This window comes from Lygodium microphyllum, chromosome 29 (genome assembly GCF_053477565.2).
Source record: "Lygodium microphyllum isolate KBCC chromosome 29, Lygodium_microphyllum_v1.1.10, whole genome shotgun sequence".
NCBI classification, from domain to species: domain Eukaryota; kingdom Viridiplantae; phylum Streptophyta; class Polypodiopsida; order Schizaeales; family Lygodiaceae; genus Lygodium; species Lygodium microphyllum.
Genome location: NC_141163.1, coordinates 27,307,318 through 27,316,302, shown reverse-complemented (window position 1 = coordinate 27,316,302; position 8,985 = coordinate 27,307,318).

Below are 8,985 nucleotides of genomic sequence, written 5' to 3'. Positions count from 1 at the left end.
TCGTCTAAATGAATGCAAAGTGTACTTGAATCCATAAGATTGATACATAAAATAAATACAAGATCGCGTAATGAAAGTGATGGTACAATCATGGCAAGATACAAAGGATGATAATAACATAGTGCATAGAAAATGACTACATAAATCACATTACCAAAAAAGAAGAGAATGTACGCTCCACGGATCCAAGGGCAAGCTATAGATCCTCACTATCTCCGAAAGCTCGTCTTGCCACAAAGGAGCATCGAACGGACTCTACAAAAAAAGAAACAACAGCACATCAGTCCACCATACAATAATGCATTTTAATTAAAATTAGTAACTACAGACAAGAAAGATGAGTGACTTAATGGGCCGCCGCATCTATACAATCGGTCGATCAATGCAATGAGACCGTGTCTCTCTGCATATCAAGTCTCTGAGTTGGTGGGATCACTGTTTGTAATGGAGTACTGCAAAAAAAACAAAATACAACTGTTAGAAACACGATTGTCAGTACAAGGGATATTGCAAAAAAATAAGGAAGCAGAACAAAAGAAAAACTTACAAAGTCCTCTAGATAAGTCATATGGCTGCCACTCCCAAGATGATGAACCACTCTGTCTCCAGTCATGCCCTCGTTGCCTTGCGCTGCTGTCTCCAATGTCCTGGAGAATCTGTAGCCTCCTCCCTAAGTTGATGCCAGTCATCTCTGCGTCTAGCCACTCGGGTTTTGAGGTCCCACTCTTAAGTGCCTTGCATGCATTCGATAATCTGTGTGACATGTATACACACATGCACTCCATCATCCAACCTATGAAAAATCTATCTGCTGGGACGGGTATTAGAAACTCCTCATGCAAGGATGCTACTATGTAGTCCTTGCTCCCCTCCGGTATGTTCTTCCAATGATCCAAGACGTTGTGCCGGAAAACTTGTTGGCACAACTCTCTCATATGAGCCATCACCCTCCTTCCCTCATCATTCACGATGATGGCTTATGTCTTATCATCTACAAGGTATCCATATCCCTCTGGGGTATGCCTAAAATGTGTCCTCTCCCACCTACAACCACGTTCTTGGGCATATACCAGGAGACCCCTGTACATCTGGTATACCTATGGGGGTAGTATCTCTCGGAGTAGCACCCATAGGGGTGCCACCTACAAACGGCTGAGCGAAAGCTAGAGTGACTGGAGTAGATGTCCCCATAGGTGTGGCAAATCCCATAGGTGACGCAACTCTAGCAGAACGACGAGATGGAGACACTGTGTCGGTAGCTCCACAACAACCACCTGAGCCATGCTCTCTCGGACCTGCATGAGAGCGAGGAGTAGCACCTGTATCCCGAGCCGACTGTGGACTCACTGCATCCACATCTGCACAGCATCCCCCAAAACCACTCCCTCTATCTAGCCCAAGTCTAGAGCATCGACCTCGTCTATTGGAAACTAAAGCATCAGAGTGCACCGAAGTAGATCTAACAGAATGGCTTGATGGTGTTTGAGATAGCTCTTGGTCCACCATATCTCTGAATCGAGTCATCTGATCTGGAGACATACGTGTGAAGTTCTCCTGTAGCTCCTCGTCGCCCATTCCTTGACTCATCATGTGGATCCAAATATCCACAAAGGTCACCTGCACAGACAAAAATTGATGTTAGCATAATCAATATAAATCAAGCAAAGCATTGTAATATAAATCTTAAAAAAATGATCTTACTTAAAATGCATATCTTATGTACCTTTATAAGTAATTCGTCAATGGAATTGAGTAGGTCGATGCTCCAAGTATGAAGTACCCTATGGTCCCATGTCAATCTCCTGACACAACTCCACATACACTGAAAGGTCTCGATAGACATGTCACCACAAGAGGGTGAGTCCACCTTGTTCTCAAAGAATTCTTGGACTCCTATATTTCCATCATTGTTACCCGATTCTGGCTCCTCTGCATGCTCCAAGCTTTTGGCGGCCTCCACCCCTTGCAATATCAACCCCTCTCTTTGCATAATGTCCTCATCTATGCTAGGAACATTGCTTTGATCATATACTCTCGCACTTCGAGGAGGTGAAGGTACAACAAACCACCATCGAGGTTGTCGGGGGTTTGGATAGAAAATTACATATTCAAAATCATGTACAATAGAGATTTAACTTTTGTGACATGTACCATGTCGTAATAAAACGTGTCACGCAAATCCATCCATCTTTTTTCAGAATCTATTTCGAGAAATCTAGATGGACCTCGTCGAAGTGTTGCCCCACCTCCTTCAAGTACCACTTTGAACCACTACACATTGAATAGGATCATGGAGAAGCTACAGTAAACCACCGTGATAATACTTAGCAAGTTTCCAAAATACTCCATCTCATCTATAATGGTGTTTGGATCCGTTGCTCGTCGTCAGCTCTCTTGTTCGAACTTTGCCATGATACCACAATCTGTTGTGGAGTGCATTTTGTCGATACGCTCCACACGAAAATGATGTCCACGTGACCATGCTACACTATATATTTTATACTATACATTGAAACAGTCAATTAGTTGTCGCATATAAAATCTAGATACGACAAACCCTAAACACGTCGTCACCTTTGGACTACATTCCCTCGAGAATTCACACTCCTCAGTTGAGACCTCCACCTCTTCATGCGTTGCTACAGTCAAAGCTCCATGCAACCATCGCATTGACATAAACTGCGACATCTCCTCCATGCCCTCGAGATATCAAATTGGTCAATGGTGTGTACTACATTGAATTTCAGATCACACTTCTTCCCGATCTTTCCTGGCTTGCTTGTACCTAGCGAGCCATGTCTCCATGGAGGCATGGTACAACATACAAAAGCGATTCATTTTCTCCTCCATTGTAGTATCCATTCTTTTTTCTACCCCATTTCCAACCACCACATCTCCGGTCATTCTAGCGTCCTTTAGCGACCATAGCATACTGTTGTCTGAATCCACTGTTGGTAGCCACTATGAAATATGCACTAACACCTCAGACACCAACCAACCTTCAGCCATGCTACCTTCTAACTGAGCTCATTATTGCACAAAGTCTTTCATGGTTTTCATGAAGCGCTCCAAGAAGAACATCCATTGCATATGGACAGGTCCAGCAATCTCCACTTCATCTATAAGATGCACCAAAAGGTACGTTTGTATCGTGAGTATGCTGATGGACAGGTATTTCTCAAAGAGACAAACTGTACTCCCCGCCTTGCGGATTCAATAGAGAATGTCTTGATCTCCTTCTGTGAGATCCATTGCACTAAATTTGACAACTGTAAATCGCTCCGCATATTTTTGGAGTAAGGCATCCTGCGATTGTGATTAGTAGTACAAACTACCACAAATGAATAAGCATTACGAACAACAACTACACTCCAAATAGCAAAATATGCAAGCCACTTACAATCCATTCGTAGTACAAACCTGACATATCTTATGCCAATCATGGGATTTTAGCTCTGATAATTGATCGTCTTTAGAAAATACGAACCTGAGAGAACGCATCATACCTGTCGGAGTGCGGATAGACTTGATAATTTGCTTCACGATGCACTCTTCTTTAGTTGACAAAATCCAAGGAGCATGAGGTAGCTGCAAGTGACCATTAGCACTCGACTACGACTAAAGCGCCTCCATCTTTCCTACCTTCTTCAAATCCATTCGTGCCCTTGCAGTGTCTCTCTTTCCTATGATGTGGTCCCATAGTAAGCTGTCCACATTTTTGAAAATATGCATGAGATCCAACAAGTGGTCGATCTGTAAGTGGGTCCAATACGACAACTTGTAGAAAACTGAGAACCATCACATTTCATTTGGATGTGACTCCATGTGGACCATTTTTAGCTTGTACCAGCTTTGGGCGTTCATTCGTGCTAGAGGTCATCCAAGAAAACCTTCCCTTAGTTCATGACCCTCTAGCAAGAAAGCGGCGTGTCGTTGATATACCATCTTCTTCATGGTTCATGGCCTTCAGGAGTCTAGCTATGGCCCACACAATGGACATGCATGATAACGTGAGACGTAACCAGACCTACCCCAACACCTCTATCCAGTGAATACAAACTTGAACAAGCTATGATAGATATTACCAATGAGAATGGAAGCCTACTTACTTGAGCACTCCCTGAATCCTTGAAAGTCATACATGGTCCACATGAGAATGGCTCGAATATTGGCAGACCGTCGACCATCACGCTTGCTCATATCTTCCACGGTGACCCCCTCCTCCCACAAAATCTTAAGCTCATCGACTAATGGATGAAGATACATGTCCATATTTTTGACTTTGTAGCGGCCAGAAACGAGCAAGCTAAGGATGAGGTGTCCTTTCTTCATAGAAAGCCATGGAGGGATGTTGTAGTTAACAAGGACTACAAGCCACACACTGTAAGAAGTTGAGCGCAGACCGAATGGGTTACTACCACTACCACAAAAAAGAAGAATTTAAAGAGCTACTACCACTACCACTACCACCACCACCACCACCAAGAAAAGAAGAAACTAAAGAACTACTACTACTACTACTACTATAAACAAGAAAAGAAGAAATTAAATAACAAGATCTTACCCTCTCTTTGTTTTTTATCCATTCATTCCCCTCTCTCCCTCCCTTTTTCTCTCTTTCTTTATTATGTTTCATGTTTTTTCTGTCTCTCTCTCGTTCCTTCTTTCTTTTTCTCTCTTCCTCTTCCTCTCCCTCTCTCATTTCCTCTCTTTCTCTCTCAGTACACATCATTTTTAATAAAAACAAGCAAAAGAAAATGAGAAAAAACAAAAACAAACCAAGAGGGAGTAACGCACTCACCGCAAAGACCCGAGGATGGATTCGACGGCTCCTCTTCGCCCTTCGTGCACTTCCTCCTCTTCTTCATAAACGACGGTGGCGGCAATGAGAAGCTCTCCTTATCCCTCTTTTTCTCTTTCTCTCCCTTTCCCTCTCAAACGCATGATGCAGTTTACTCTCTCTTTCACTCCCTCTTTCACTCTTTCGCGCAAAATACCGCGCTCGAGTTTCGGCCCGCTTTTTTTGCATGAATACCGTCGCAATCTGCATCGCTATTCTTGTAGTGGCTATCCTATCCAAAGTTTGGCATCTCAAGATAAATGACTCCAAACACTACATGGTAGCTACATGCTCTTTTTTTGCCAAACAAAAAAGGTGGGCTCTTGGCCACCTATCAAGTGTAGATATGAAGTTTTATTGCATTTCGATAAAAGGTTATGGATTTATAATCACATGATAAACTATGTATGATACTACATTAATATGGTTTAGGGGTTTAAATGAGTTAAAAGCTCATTCTTCTTCTCATTTTGACAACATGATTTCATAGTTTCCTCATTCTCACATCCCCAACCTCTATCTCTCCTCCATCCCACCCTCCTTAAGCTTGCATGGCGTGCACCAAGCAAGTTGTTGGTCATCTCCCCGCAAAGTTTGCACACCAAGTCCTACTTAGTACATGAGATGCAGTCTCCTCTAGTGCAGTAGCATGTACTTTCACCCTAAAGCATAAAGACTACTACAGAAGAAGAGGAGTTTGAGACTAGGCATTGTTGCCCTTATAGGAGATAAGGCATATATAATGAGGGTATGAGCTCTTGATCCTCAAAACATCCTTCCAGAAGGTCATTCAAAAAGTTATGCAGGACTTCCAATTGAAGAGACTAAAAAGATTTTGGGGATGAGTGGTTGATTTCCCATTGCTACACAACTCGATTGTTGTAGTTATGGAGACCTTGTAAACAATTATGGAGGGCTTTCTCATCGACTTGCTCAATGATACTCAACTAATGGTCATACATGCAAAGCATGTCACAATCACTATGATAAAGATATGAACTTTATCGTTTGGTTGCCATATGGCAAGGGAACTCCTCCATAGGCTTATGTCACTAGTGATGCAAGGTCTTTCCATGAGCAACACGACATAATACCTTGGAAAGCAAAAACATTTTGTATACTTTGTAACAATGAAATATATAATATGTATTTTATCTCATACAATGTGTACTCAATTCAAATGTATTTTAGTAAATTTACTTGTTTTCTTTCTTGAAATGTATGACCATGAATTTATGTTTAACATATGCACACATTGAAAGTAGTAATTGGTACGTATATGATTTATGTTATCATCTATACACGGTCATGAGGCTCTGAGAGGAAGCACAGTTAGCTTAGGCCTAGCCATCTTTCCTACACAATAAGATATCTCAAAACTCAATGAAGAAGATAGCGTCAAACCCCAATATATTGTGCTTAAACCTCACTTAAGATCGAACCGACTAGCATGAGATCCATCCGACTACTACGAAAACCAATCGAAGCATAAGAGATTCACGATTCTAGCAGGTTCATGGTCCATTCGTTGTCGTTAGCAATTGATCTTTATGTCATTAGCACAGAGAGAGGGGGGAGGGGGGGGGGGGCCTAGAGCACATTCTCTCTAGACTCTCGCGTTCATTAATAGTAGTCAATGTTGTCTGCGATCATGTGATGCACACCATCTTGGCCTGTGATCTCTTTTAAACAACTACTGCCTATAGACAAGGTGGATGGAAGTCTCGTGTTTACATAGCATACGTGCCATCAAACCCTAAACATAAGAGAGGAACAAAGACAATTGCAAAAGAAGGCAGAGGAAAGTGCATCTACTAATTTACAACTTTATCAGGGAGGACCAAACTTAATTGGTGATGGATAAGGCTTTAAAAATAAGCAATGTTACACGTAAGTGTTGAGCTATCCTTTTTGTTTAAATCTCTTTACTAGATAGAATTTTTGTTCCTTATATGCCATGGGATACATGAAGTAAGCTTCACCTTCATGATCATATCAAGGCTCACAAGCTCTATCTCCATCTTGCAAAAAGAGTGCATAAACCTTTCTTTGTAAGGTTATGCAAGGATACATTGATATGGTTTGTCTACAATAATACAAAAACTTGATTGTGTCAAAGACCAATAAGACATTGTAGCTCCTATCTTATAATAGCAATTTTGAAGGATTGAGCTTTCTTAGTAACCTTTTACAACATTAAATGTGTATGCCTTGGCTTTAAGAATACATGTTTTTATGTTTTTCACCCCATTAAAGTGGGGACCTACTTTTTATGTCAATTGTGGTATGGTGCAAAATAATCTAAGCCTAGGATAGGCAAATTAATGAGGAAATCTTGTTGTACACCTTGTATTAGCATACATGCAGAATTATTGTACACCTTGAAACACTTTTGGAAAATAAGCATATTTTCTTTTAGTTTATGATTTTAGTAGGGTGTGTTAAAAGTGTATTCTCTTTTCATTTAATTTCTCATTATTGTAATAATAATGTTTGCACTTGGCATTACTTTATGTGCACCTTGCATTAGGGTATTATGGGTTTTGTGAGTTTGTCTGCTTGTACTTAAGTTACATTTATAAATTGGATTTTTCATGTTAATATGGTGTTTTTATAAATTGTATTCCTTTTTTATAAATTTATGTACACCTTTAATAACTTGAAAGAGATGGGATTTTCAAGTTTCTTTCATGTTTTTGGAGATGTGATTCTTGATTAGAGGCATGGGTGGTCACTTATTTTTTTCAATTGTTTAAGTAGCCATACTTCTTTAATTTGTCTAAGAGAAATATTTTGAGAACATAAAAGGGAGGGTTACTTTCTCACATGTGCCACACTTAAGTAGAGCATTGCTTATTTTGGGTGCACCAGTAATAGGTATACTAATTATGTGTGCACTTAATATTAGTGAACACACAACATTTGTGTGCACCTACTTGTACTATACAACTATCAAATATTTACATTTTGTATATACAATCTTGTTTATATCTCTTTAAATGAATACTTAACCATAGTGAGATTACAAATATGATAGCATACACATAGACTTAACCAAAGCCAGCAAGTACTTTCTTAAGTTATTCATAGTTTTTTTCATTGGTTAGTTTCAAGGTTGCACTTAAATATTCATGTTTCTTAATGATCACTAAGAAAGATAGCTACTATCAAAAGTCATATGCTTGCATGTCTAATGTTATATATGACCATGTTTTTCTATGACTTATATATTGTTTTTAAATATTGATGCAACTATGTAGTTTATTTCCTTAGTTTTATGACTTTCCAATTCTAATTGTACCGTGTATGCGTGTTTCAAATAAAAAATAGTTGACAAGTGCACATGCAAGCTGTATGCAACATAGATTGTGTTGATAAAATAAACAAATGACATGCCTTTCAACCCTACAACTAATTACAAGTAGACTTGGAGTTTCTCTTATTATTCAAATAGATTTTATTTGTGTGCTTTCAACCCTTGCATCCACAATTCTGATTGTTAAGGGTTTACTTGTATGAAATTTGTTGACACATTATACTTGCTTAGATCACACATGTTAATATTTGCAAATCCATACATTTGGAGAATTTTACCATACCATCAGCGGGTGGTAGCTCGTCATTTTGCCAATTTCTATCATTGCATTTTCTCCTCAACTACAAAACTTCAGACTTCAGAGCCCAAGAGTACGACTCTCTCTAGCCGGTCGGGCCTATAACCTGTTCCTGTAGCCTGCAAGCCCTTCAGCCTTGAGAGAGAGAGAGAGAGAGAGAGAGAGAGAGAGAGAGAGAGAGAGAGAGAGAGAGAGAGAGAGAGAGAGAGAGAGAGAGAGAGAGAGAGAGAGAGAGAGTGTGTGTGTGTGTGTGTGTGTGTGTGTGTGTGTGTGTGTGAGGGTGTGTGAGAGAGAGAGAGCATCTATGTGAATGAGTTTGAAAGTTTAAGTGAGGTTTAAGCATAGATTGCACCATCTCTAACAGGTAGTCCAAGGAGCAGATCTCTGCAGATTCATCTGTTGTTCTTAGTCTGATAAACTTGCCTCAAGTGGGAGACGATTGCGTGAATCTTTTATCAGAGCTAAGAGGGACACTAGGCATGTTTATGTCTTTCAGAGACATAGTTGTACACATTATCTATTTTTTCCATC